We start from the raw sequence: 13,204 nt of genomic DNA, 5'->3' as shown, positions 1-13,204 counted from the left end.
CCCTTTTATAGACCAAGGGGGGAGCAAGGGTTACAAATGGGAGAAATGAGAAAAACCAGGGGCCAAGAAGCCCCTCCGAAGGTGTTGAGCCCTCCTTTTCCATGGAGTCAGCCTTGCTGACATGGCCAGACGGTGTCAGGGAGTGGCACGTTCGCTAGGTGCCCGTGTCCTGGTGACACCATGACCTTACCGGATCAGCAAGTGGCCGCGTCCCGTCCTGCCCCTCCGGGCGGCGTGTCGGACAAGGGTGTTGGCCTGTGGCCCTGTGGGGAGCGGATGGCGCGGTGGCAGTACATCTGTCACCGTAGATGGCGCGAGTCTCTCCCTAGACCGTACTGGTTGTCGTATGCCTGTGTTAGTATCCGCACCCGGGGGCTGATGGCGGCGCCTACAACACTGTGGGACAAAAGTCGGTGCCTACAACACTATTTTAGCACTGTTAGGTTGGAAAGGGCTTAAAGCGCCCGTCCCATCGTATTCTGACGGTACCTTCCCACAGGCGTGCAGGGCATGGTCCTTGATATGGCGGTTGACTCGAATGTCCTATCGTACCTTGTGCTTGTCAGCATGAAGGTTCAGGGTGCAGTCATCGGGCGAGGCGGAGCCAGCCCTTGGGGGTCGGGCGAGGCGGAGCCAATCTTCCGTCGTTCGGACAAGACGCGTAGTAGCGTTCTTGTCTGATTAGAAGCGTCAACATTCGATGGTTATTAGTTCCACCTCATTGGGTACCCCGGTATTAGATCCCCGACAAGAGTATTTCTCATTAGACAGTAGAAGCATAGCATGCAAGAAACTCACAGTTAGAACTTAGAATGGAGTACTGGGTAAGCTATAAGGCAAGAATTTATCATGCCCGTACACCTATCTCGCAATGTAGCACTACAAGGTATGCAATATCTAACTTACACAATAAAAAAATTAAACATTAAGTTCTCAGCAATATACAATACAAAATCATGTTTGACAAGAGTCAGAGATATGACATACAGCAGCAGCAAACCAAATTGCAGGAAGCAACCATCAAGCAGTACTGCAGTGGGCACTTTATCATTGCATCCTATTGTATATCCAAGTTAGGTGTAGATCAAATTGTAGAAAGGAGTAGCAGGCGTAATCATGAAACCACAATATACCAAAATTGCACCTATTTAATTAAATATTTATCTGAATTAGTATAGACCACCTTAAAACTTTAGGAAAAAATAAATAGTAGAGAAACATATGAGTTGGGATAAGAACACACAGATCACTGATACTCTATATACTATTAGACAGATATTTTTTCCACAACTAATTCAACCAATTAGCATACTAGATTTATTCAACCATGTGTTGGGATAGCATTTATTAAACCTTAATGCCTACTTCTAATGCAGTTCAGAGGCAAGGATAATTCTTGTTTAGCTCAGTTCAAGCATATGTAATGGCTGGACAAATTTGAGGTTCAGAATCAATTGGGACATGGTTACTGGCATGAAAATTACAGACGTGCAACGGTATTAAAAAGATCACTTCTGAATTTGAGCTTTCTAGATTCTAACTAAAACAGTCCATGAAACAAACATCAGAATGTGCATATGCAGCAAGATAGGTCACATCCTCATTCACTAAACTACAGTATCCAGACAAACATGACTATTGTATCCAGGCACACATACACGTCTAACTCAGGAATAACAATTCATCTCTTGCCCTTAGATGCCAATCGATAGATCATCTCCATGCACACAGACAGTGACGAAGCCAGAAAAAAAATTTAGGAGGGGCTGAACAAAAGAATAGAGGTTTTTTTATCTTCTCTTAACCTTAGCCCCTCCTACCTAATACATATATGCATAAAATTTTAAAAGATGGCTTAGGGGGGCTCCACGTGCCTAGGATCGGTAGGGGGCTAGAGCCCCCCTAGCCCCACTGCTGGCTTCATCACTACGCACAGAAGCATCTCACGATGGCTCAAATCTAACACAAAAATTAATGGCTAGAGAAGAAGGCACCTCATCTAGGAGCGGGCGAAGGGGTGAGGTCAGAGGAGGAAGGCCTCCCGTCGACTGTAAATCGACGTCGCCTCAGGCCCCTTCGGTCTGAGAACCAACCCACTGAGGGACACCCGAGTGCGGTTGCAGCTGACCAAGGGACAAGCCGCTGATGCCGCGTTCGCTACAGTCTGGAAGGTGGATGGAGCCCCCCACCCGCGTCGGGGTGGACGCAACCGCCGTGTCTGCGCCCGCCGCCCGCTACGGGGTGGCCGGAGCCGCCATGCTCGCACAGCCGGCCGCGCCGGGGTCGCAGGGGCAGCTGGGCCCCCCACTCGCGCCGGGATGGCTAGGAACGCGGCGCCCGCTCCGGAAGGAGGAGGGAGGTGCGGGGGCGGCAGAGGGCAGCAGGAGCCTGTCTGGAGGAGAGGACCGCGCTGGGGAGAGGCTGAGTCGCTCGCTAACGGGATCACGACAATTCGCGACCATCCAGGTTAACTGCTTAACGGGTGATAGACCCGCTGCGCCCCGATCGGATGGTCCATATCGCGTCTAGGCCAGATCCGATGGATAACAGGTTTACGGGCGACACGGCCCTATCCGTTAGCCCGCTTTTGGTGCCGAATCGTATTTAGAGATACGCTCTTTCCCAAGTAGATTTTTCTTAATATACACATACTCTATCCCTATTGTGTCCTTTATGGCCCCGTTCGGATGGTATGGTTCTAGAGGAATTTGGATGGTTTGAAGGAATTTTGGAGGAATTTGTGAGAGGAAAACACTGTTCTGGATAAAAAAAGAAGCGGATCAAGCCAGGTTTAGCGTGCCCTTAAACCTGGCTTGATCCGCTTCTTTTTTCATCCGAAACAGTGTTTTCCTCTCACAAATTCCTCCAGATTCATTCAGATTCCTCTAGATTTCTCCAGAATTCCTCCAAGAGAACGGGGCTATATATATATATTATCATATAGAAAAAATTATAAATCGTATTCAGAACCACCACGCGCCACTAATAAATCGGTTCAGAGCTTTTCGGTGTAGGGCACGGCCCGTCATGAGCTTACACTGCATCCTTGTCCGTAAACCTTTCTGCGTTCATGATCGATCGATCGATCCATCGCTGCTGTGTACAAGGCCCGCGAACCGTGACTCACGACTCGCCCTCTCGGCCTCGCGACTCGCCTAGCGTCGCTGCCGCAGCCCCCCACTTTCCACCACCTATGGTCCTCCTCTCTTCTCCGACGAGACATCGGCAGAAAAAAATAGGGATCCATCGTTTTTAATAATTTTTTTAGTAGATCGAGTTCTTAGGGTTAGGGTCTCTCTATGCCAAGTTTGTTGGTATTGGAGATTTATCTCCTCCTCCTCCGGCAACGGCGCGGGGTAGGGTGGAATCGTCTTCTCCGTGATGGTGCTTTTGAAGATGAGGACGACAACTACGGCGTCAACAACTTTATCGGCACGATGACATGGAGACTTTTCTTTCCGGACGGCGACATCAAGGCGGAGATGATATCGCCGCCATAAATAATTTTCTCCGATATCTTCTCCGTTTTGTTGTGGTTAGATCTGACCACGATGAAGGACTAGAGAGAATAAATTTCACATCAGGCTTTCTCATTCTTCGATGGCAGAAAGAATAAGTTTCTCAACTCTGCAGGAATGTTGGTCGTCATTCGTTAGGTATTTGTTCTCAGGGCATTTGTCGAGTGTTTGCCTGTGTGGTTATTTATACGAAGTGTCATACATGTTTGGATTTGAGATCTTGAGTTATTCAGAACGTAGATATAATTTAGATGAAAATCAGTTTACGAGTGCTCGTAATATATTGATGTAAGCAGCTTTTATCTATTACCGTTCCTCTTTCGTCTAAAAAAAAATCCATCGCTGCTGTGTGCTCCTCTGTTAAGCACGTCCTACCCGGCTCAAGTTTACAGTGGTTTTATGTGCGGCATGCACAGTCTAAAAAAATCCATCGCTGCTGTGCGAAGCGAAGCATGGGCAGCTCAGCTTTTGCATTTACTCCGGCCATAAAACGCCTTGCAATCACGCAGCTGTCTTTAACGCCGCTGCAGCTGCACGAACTGCACCGCACTGGGACTACAGGGCCTCAGTGCTGACCTCATTTCGGGTACTCATGCACAGAGGTTGTCGCTTATGGGATGCATTCCATTGCATTTGAGTACTGCTTGTAAAAGTATACTAAGGGATGTAAGCAGACTATATATTGACGTGGAGAAAAAAAAAGAGAAAAAAAGGAGAAAAAACATGTCTAAACCGACTTAGGCATAAGAACCCAAATCTTGTGAGAGAGATAAGTATGTCATATATTAATTTAAAGAGACAACTACTATATGAGTGAGCTAAGAGATGACTGTAAGAATCATATATAGCTAGCAGTGGGCTGTATTATTAGCCTTGCTCTAATACTCCCTACGTCCCAGTATATAAGGCGTAACCACGTCTAGTTCAAAGACCAAGAAACATATTTAATTCTCTCTTTCAACACTAGTATTAGATATACCTAGGGATGAAAACGGTACGGATATTTTCCGACTGTATTCGAAACCGAATCCGTATAGAGGGGTTGAGATCTGTCCGTATCCGAGTCCGGATATCCAACATCCGATACCGTATCCGTATCTGAATACTCAAATCGCATATTTATGATGTCGATATCCAATCGTATCCTATCCGACATAGTTGACACTATCCGTATTCAAATCCGAATCCGGACAGAAATATGAAAACAAATGTAATATCGGTGATATCCGTCCGTATCTGATCCATTTTCATCCCTAGATATACCTGTGTTTAAAAAGAACACGTCTTATATTATGGGACATAAATAAAAATGGTTATGTCTATATATTAGGACGGAGGGAGCAACCGTCCATCTAAAAGTGACAAAGAATCTCATTCCACCTGTTAATTACTCCCCCGTTTTAAATTATAAATTGCTTTGATTTTTTTACATTAATATAGTAGACAATAAGACATACTTCATATGCCCCAAATTATAAGACGTTTTGGCATTTCTAAATTCATAACTTCTACGATGTATCTAGACATAATATATATCTAAGTGCAAAGTTATGAATCTAAAAAAGTCACATCGTCTTATAATTTGGAACAGATGAAGTATGTTACATCTAGATATGTAGCAAAATTATCTATACCTAATAATAAAGAGGTAAAATTTCTCTTTACCTATTTTTTGTTCGGCAATCCCTTAACTAACTTTGTGAATATGGAAAACCGCCTATAGCTCTTCTATTTATATAACTAGGAATCTTAATCTAATTACATCTCTCCGATTTTGGGTAAATAAGAATCTTAATCCAAATATGAAAAATATAATAATATAGACAACTAGAAATCTTAATCCAATTAGATTTCTCCAACTCCGAGTAACCGGGATAGGAATCTTAATCCAAATGCAAATCCTAATCCAACTAGATTTCTCCGATTTCAGGCCATCCCTTAGATAACTTTGTGAATATGGAAAGCCGCCTATAGCCCTTCTCTTTATATAACTAGGAATCCTAGTCCAACTAGATCTCTCAGATTTCGGGTGTGAAAGCATCTAGGTCCCTAGTTGGGTTTCTATGATTAATGACGACACGAGATTACTATGACTAACGTTTGTTTTGCAGAAGCAATTTTAGTTAGGTCATGGTAATGGAAATTGATTGGGCAATCATGGTTGTCATGCCCCTGTCGATGGAAATCGTTTCGGTTTTCAAAGGATAGACGACAAGGCTAAGGACGGACTAGTTCTAAGTGTCATTTGGTGTTGGAGAGACACTTAGAGTAGTTTAGAACTTTGTTTTTCCTTTGGCCATACTATTAAGAGGGGTATGGACTAGTAGCTTGACCTAGGTAAATCAAGTGGGTTAGGTGTGGTGCACACTTGTTAAACCTAGCACTAGGTAGCTCAGGAATAGCCCTAAGATCAATTGGATTCAACTTCATTCACATATGATTTCGAGTTGGAAGTGAATGGAGGGTCAAATGACTGACCAGACGCTGGAGGGTGAGTCCAGTCAGTTCATTTGATCAACTACAATCGTTTGGTTCTGACTGGATGTTGAGTGGAGGAGCACCGGACGCTGGGGTGCTTGCGTCCGGTCAACTCCAGAGAGGTTCTAGAAAGGCTTTTGCTTGACCGGACGCGTCCGGTAGGTACTGATCGGACGCTAGGGTGCCTGCATCCGGTCGACTCTAGTAAGGTTCCAGAAATGGTTTTTCTTGATCGGACGCGTCCGGTTGGTGCTGACCAGACGCTGGTTAGAGTCCGGTCAGAACTTAACAGCTCTTTCTGACACAGTGGCGGCATAACTGACCGGAGCGTTCGGTCACCCTAATTGGAGCATCTGGTCAGCCGTAGAGTGATGACTCAGCCTCCAAACATTATGTTTTGAATGAGGGGGTATAAATACTTACTCCACTCGTCCAAGGGAGGTCTCTTGCCCATTTGTTTAGCTGAGAAGCACCTTTGGAGTGGAAGGGAGAGCAAGAGCCTAGTGAGGTGATTGAGATTTAAGAATCCAAGGTTAAGGACCTCATTAGTGCATAGAGAGTAGCAAGTGTGCATCCACTTTTCTCGTTAGGCTTATCTTGGTCAAGTGAGAGTTTGTGCTTGTTACTCTTGGTGATCGCCATCACCTAGACGGCTTGGTGGTGGTTGGGAGCTTGGTGATCATCCGATAGAGCTTATGGATGACCCAAGTCACGTTGTGAGCAGTTATGGGCGATTCACCATGATGGAGTGTCAAAGAATCAACCCGTAGAGAGCACTTGATCCTTGCGTGGATCAAGGGGGAGCTACACCCTTGAGCGGTGCTCCAACGAGGACTAGTGGGGAGTGGCGACTCTCCGATACCTTAGGAAAACATCGCCGTGTTCCTTTCCCTCTCTTTACTTTGAGCATTTACATTTGAGCAATTCATTTTATGTCTTTACACTCCTAGAATTGCCATGCTATAGTAGGATTGGAACCTAGGGTGCAAAACTTTTGTGTGATAGAATAATAGCAACTCATTCTAGGCACAAGGGGTGAAGTAGGCTAAGTGTAGGACTTAATTATTGAAAAAATTAGAATTAGCCCAATTCACCCCCCTCTTGGGCGTCTTGATCCTTTCAATTGGTATCAGAGCCTCATGCTCCCTAAATTAGGTTTAACCGCCTAAAGCAAGATGTTCCACGAGGATGGACCCCCTCCTATCTTTGAGGGAGATGATTTTCCTTATTGAAAAACTTGCATGGAAGCATACCTTGAGGCTTTAAATGTTGGAGTTCTTAGAGCCGCCTCACAAGGCTTTCCAAAACCTAAGGATCCCGCCAACCTTCAAGGCGATGAGGTTAACTACGAGAAGTGGAATGCAAAGGCTAAAAACACCCTCTTTAGAGGCCTTTGCAAGGATGTCTTTAACCGTGTGCGGAACCATAAAGATGCCCATGCACTATGGTTGGACATTTGTGCGCTCCATGAAGGAACCAAGAGTGAGCGTGAAGAACGCTATCATCTTGTGATGAAAAAGCTTAATTCATTTGAGATGCCTCCTAGAGAAAGTGCCAATGAGATGTACTCATGCTTGAATGTTCTTGTAGAGGAAGTCAATGGGCTTGGACTCACACAAATGCAATCTTCTGATGTTGTGAGAAAGATCTTGAGTGTCCTCCCCATTGACAAATGTGGGCATATTGTGATGGTGCTTCATCAAGGTGATCTTTCCATCATTATACCAACTCAAATATTGGGGAAGATCAATGCACATGAGATGTACATGCACATCACTCCACAAGATGGCTCTTCTTCCACCAAGAAGAAAGATTTGGCATTTAAGGCTAGCCAAGAGAAGAGGGGCAAAGCAAGAATTGATCATGATTCCTCAAGTGAAGATGAGATTGATGATGCAAGTCTTGCTCTCATGGTGAGAAGAATCGTCAAGATATTAAAGAAGCTTAACAAGAATGGTATCAAGTTTGATGGCAAGAAGAAGAAATGCTTCACTAGTAGTATAAGGAAGCCCATCTCTGAAATGGATTGCTATAATTATGGAGAACTTGGTCATCTAGCTCATCAATGCCCCAAACTCAAGAAAGACAAGTACAAGAAGAAGTACAAGGGCAAGAAAGATGACTCAAGTGATGAAGATGATGATGAGAAGAAGAAGAACAATCCATACAAGAAAAAGGATGGCAAGAAGAAGGAATTTTATAAGAAGAAGAAGAATGACAAGGCATACATTGTTAGTGATTGGCTCACAGACATTGAATTATCAAGTGTCTTATCCGATGATGAAAGTGAGAATGAGAAGGAGAATGTGGCCGCTATTGTGATTGATTCTTCACTATCTTCATCGACACCGCCGCCATCATCCTCTACACACCTATGCCTTATGTCCAAGGGTGAACAAAAGGTACAAAATGATGATGATAGTAGTAGTGATGATAATGCTAGCAATGATGAAAGTGGTAGTGATAGTGATGAAGAATTTGAATCACCTTCTTATGATGATCTTGTCAAGTTGCTAAATCAATATACTAAAATTATTAAAAAGACAAGAGCTAAAAATGAAAAGCTAGAACTTGAGAAGGACTCACTCTTAGCAAAGTATAACATAGCCAAAAAAGCTAGTGTTGAGCTTAGAGAAGAAAATAAAATTGTGTCATCTAAACTCAAGGTGCTCAAAACCTCTAAAAAGGAGCTTAGAGAAAAATATGATAAACTTGAGGGGATACATAATGAGCTTATCACTAGTTACAATTTGCTAAAAGAAGAGTACACCAATCTCAAGATTAATCATGACAATCTTGTTATTTCTCATGAGTTATTATCAAATGAGCCACATGATGCTACTAACAATGTTGCTAAGATTGATATAGCTACATCATATGCTGACTTGATTGTTGAGAGCATTGAGCAAGGTTCTAGTAGCAAAGGCAAGAAAGTGGTTGAGTCCGACAACTATGATGATTATGTCAAGCTCAAGAATAAGAATGAAAAGCTTAAGAAAGATCTTGAAAAGCTATCAACCACCAATACAATTGTGACAGAGAATCTTGACAAAGATTATGATATGGCTCTTGAGAATGAGATGCTTAAAGAAGAAAATAAGAGACTCAAGATTGAGAAGAATCATGATGAACTTAGAGAAGAAAACAAGAAGCTCAAGTTAGAGAAAGAGCATCTCAAGACCGGTTTGAGCAAGTTTACAAGAGGCCAATATCTCCAAAGTGAGCTACTCATGAACACCGTGATGAAGATAGATAGAAGTGGTATTGGGTACTTGGCAAATCAAGAGAAGAAAGCCCAAGCTCAATATCAACAACAATACAAGTCAAAGCCCAAGCCAAAGAGATGTTTTGAGTGTGGATAAGAATGTCACTTTGCTCATGAGTGTCAAACTCTACCACCACAACCCTTGCCCAAGCATGCTAGACCCTTTGCCTTCAATGCTCACTACATGCTTAGAAAGGATTCTAGTGGAAAGATGAAAGTCATATTCTTAGGTTCATCCAACAAGAATAGGCCTAAGCAAATTTGGGTTGCAAAGTCACTAGTTGAGAAAGTCAAGGGCCCTCATCAGGTTTGGGTCCCTAAACAACAAGTTTGATCTCTTATGTGTAGGTGAACTACAAGACCAGTGAAAGTCATTGGGTTATTGATAGTAGTTGCACTCAACATATGACCAATGATCCTCGTATGTTCACCTCACTAGATGAAGAAGTTGATGGTCAAGAAAGGATTACATTTGGTGATAATTCAAAGGGCAAAGTTCAAGGATTGGGCAAAATTATAATATCAAACGATCATTCAATATCAAATGTCCTATATGTTGCTTCATTGAGTTTCAACTTGCTATCCATTGGTCAATTGTGTAATCTTAACTTTCAATGTTTGTTTACTAAGAAGGAAGTGGTTGTGTTAAAGAAATATAATGATCAAGTTATATTCAAGGGGTTTAGATACAACAACCTATATCTAGTGGATTTCACCTCCGAAGATACAAACTTGAAGACATGCTTATTCACCAAAACATCACTTGGGTGGATATGGCATAGAAGACTTGCATATGTTGGGATGAGCTCACTCAAGAAGTTAATGAAGAATGAATTAGGGAGAGGTTTGAAGGATGTGAAATTTGAGAAGGACAAGCTTTGTAGTGCATGTCAAGCCGGCAAGCAAGTTGCAAACACTCATCTAACCAAAGCTTACATGTCAACAACAAGACTACTAGAGCTTCTCCACATGGATCTATTTGGACCTACAACTTACAAGAGTTTGGGAGGCAATCTCTATTGTCTTGTGATAGTTGATGACTACTCTAGATATACTTGGTTGCTCTTCCTTCATGACAAGACCGAAGTGGCCGCATGTTTCAAGAAGTTTGCCAAGAGAGCACAAAATGAATTTGAAGTGAAGCTCAAGAATATAAGAAGTGACAATGGAAAAGAATTTGACAACACAAACATTGAAGCATATTGTGATGAAGTTGGGATCAAGCATGAGGTCTCTGCAATATACACTTCTCAATAAAATGGTGTAGTAGAGAGAAAGAACCGGACACTTATCGCTCTTGCAAGAACAATGCTTGATGAGTACAATACACCTGAAGCTCTATGGGTGGAAGCTATCAACACCGCATATTTTGCATCCAATCGCATATTTCTTCAAAAGTTTCTTGGCAAGACCCCTTATGAGTTGCTCAATGAGAAGAAGCCAGACGTCTTATTCTTTTGGGTGTTTGGTTGCAAATGCTACATCTACAAGAAGCAGCAACACCTAGGGAAGTTCCAAAGACGTTGTGATATTGATTTTCTTATTGGTTACTCATCAAAGTCCAAAGCATATCGAGTATTTAATCATGCCACCGGCTTGGTTGAAGAAACATATGATGTGAAATTTGATGAATCTAACGGCTCCTAAGGAGCACATGAGAATCTTGATGATGTAGGTGATGAACCATTGAGGGAGGCCATGAAGAACATTTCGGTTGGAGGCATCAAGCCCAAAGATGATGAAGATGATGTACAAGTGATTGATCCACCCTCTTCATCAAATGTGCCACAAGATGATGATAAAGATGGGAGAGTAGAAAATAAAGACACTCATATCTCCCGTGATCAAATGGTGGCGCAAGCTCAAGATGTTGATGCTCCACAACCTCCCCCTCAAGTGGTTGATAGAAGAAATTCACCCCTACTACAAGCACATCCACAAGATCTCATCATAGGGAGTCCTTCAAAGGGTGTAATGACACGCTCTCAAAAACTTGCTTCATTTATTGAACATCACTCATTTATTTCTTGCATTGAGCCTAAAAATATAGAAGAAAATCTTCAAGATCCGGATTGGATAAATGCCATGCATGAAGAGTTGAACAACTTCACTCAAAATGAAGTTTAGCCACTTGAAGAGCGACCACAAGATGCAAGAGTCATTGGAACAAAGTGGGTGTTCCACAATAAGCAAGATGATCAAGGCATTGTTGTGAGGAACAAGGCAAGGCTAGTTGCAAAGGGGTTCTCTTAAGTTGAAGGGTTGGATTTTGGAGAGACCTTTGCACCGGTTGCAAGACTTGAAGCCATTCGTATCCTTCTTGCATATGCTTCCCATCATGAAATGAAATTATATCAAATAGATGTTAAAAGTGTATTTTTAAATGGTTTCATAAATAAACTAGTCTATGTTGATCAACCTCCCGGGTTTAAAATACCCTAGATATCCTAATCATGTCTATAGGTTATCCAAGGCGGTATATGGGCTTAAGCAAGCCCTAAGAGCTTGGTATGAGCGCCTTCGGGATTTCCTCATTGAGAAGGGTTTTACCATTGGAAAGGTCGATACCACACTATTCACCAAGAAACTTGATGGAGAGATCTTCATTTGTCAAGTATATATTGATGATATCATATTTGACTAATCAAATGAAGATTATTGCAAAGACTTTGGTGAATTGATGTCAAAGGAGTTCGAGTAGTCTATTGATTAAAAAGCTTACATTCTTTCTTGGTTTTCAAGTCAAGCAAATGAGAGAGGAGATTTTCATCTCTCAAGAAAAATATACCACTCATCTAGCATATTTGTTGAACCCAACTGTCTATATATGCACTGATCTGTTAGGTACGTTGATCAATTTTCTCGAAGCCTGAGTGCTGAATACAAACAATATGGTGTAGACGTGCAATGCCAGGTACGTACGTATATAACAGTAATGTCGCCCTCTTAATTACTGTTTTTCAATCTGTAATGTCGATCATTCACTACGGGATACTGTGTATTTACCGAGTGTGAGTAACACTCGGCAAATAGTGCTACACACTCGGCAAACTCTTTACCGAGTGCCACACTCGGTAAAGTGGACTCGGCAAACAACGACTCGGTGAAGTTATTTTACCGAGTGTCTAATATCGGCACACTCGGAGAAGATAGTTACCGAGTGCTACAATGACACTCGGTAAACAATTATGACTTGACGGTCGTCAGCCTCCAAACTAATCCGTTAACGGCGACGTTTACCGAGTGTCACTAGCAGCACTCGGTAAATAAATTAGCATTTCGTGATTAAAACAATTCCGCAAATAAATTTTTTGAATAATGTTTACCGAGTGTAGCTCCTAACACTCGGTAAAATAATAACCATTTTCGTGATTAAAACAATTCCGCAAATAGTCTTCAGGAATAATGTTTACCGAGTGTTCCCACTCGGTAAAAAGTAGTCAAATATTTCCGAGTGGGGAAGCGGCACTCGGTACAAAATGGCACCCTCGGCAAAATTCACAGAATCAGAACCAATTTGGTTCTGTTCGCTGTTTTACCGAGTGCTACACTCGGTAAAACTGACAGAATCTCTGTTTTACCGAGTGCTACACTCGGTAAAATATGTCCACAGAATTTTTTTTTGTTTGTTTCAGTGCATATCTAGTCACAATAAGCAACAAAATCACAGGAAATTATAATAACATGACAGATATGCAATATATATCACATATATGTCCACAAATGTCACATTCACTCACAATAACAAACATATGTCGACAAGCACCATGCAAAGTCCACAAACACCATCAACATATGTCCAAAGTCCACAAAGTTCAACCAAGTCCACAGTTCAACATACAAAACTATCAAACAAGGTCGGATGGCCTGTCACATGGTCGGAGGCCTGCGGAGAAACGGAGTCAAGTCCAGGTCTTGATCACCCTGCATATCGTTGTTCGAT

General features: G+C 42.4%; 1 long non-coding RNA gene across 1 annotated transcript in view; it reads right to left on the bottom strand.

The window, feature by feature from the left end:
• The window catches only part of LOC136539853 (uncharacterized), a 31,615-nt gene extending 29,434 nt beyond the window's left edge, over positions 1 to 2,181 (bottom strand). The window contains exons 1-2 of the long non-coding RNA XR_010779776.1: positions 1,995 to 2,181; positions 988 to 1,057 (exon numbers count right to left, since the gene is read on the bottom strand). This is a non-coding gene — a long non-coding RNA (uncharacterized lncRNA). The remainder of the gene's footprint in view (positions 1 to 987; positions 1,058 to 1,994) is intronic.
• Between the last annotated feature and the right edge of the window lie 11,023 nt (positions 2,182 to 13,204).

This window comes from Miscanthus floridulus, chromosome 2 (assembly GCF_019320115.1).
Source record: "Miscanthus floridulus cultivar M001 chromosome 2, ASM1932011v1, whole genome shotgun sequence".
Taxonomy (NCBI): Eukaryota; Viridiplantae; Streptophyta; class Magnoliopsida; order Poales; family Poaceae; genus Miscanthus; species Miscanthus floridulus.
This window is presented reverse-complemented; position numbering and strand designations above follow the sequence as displayed.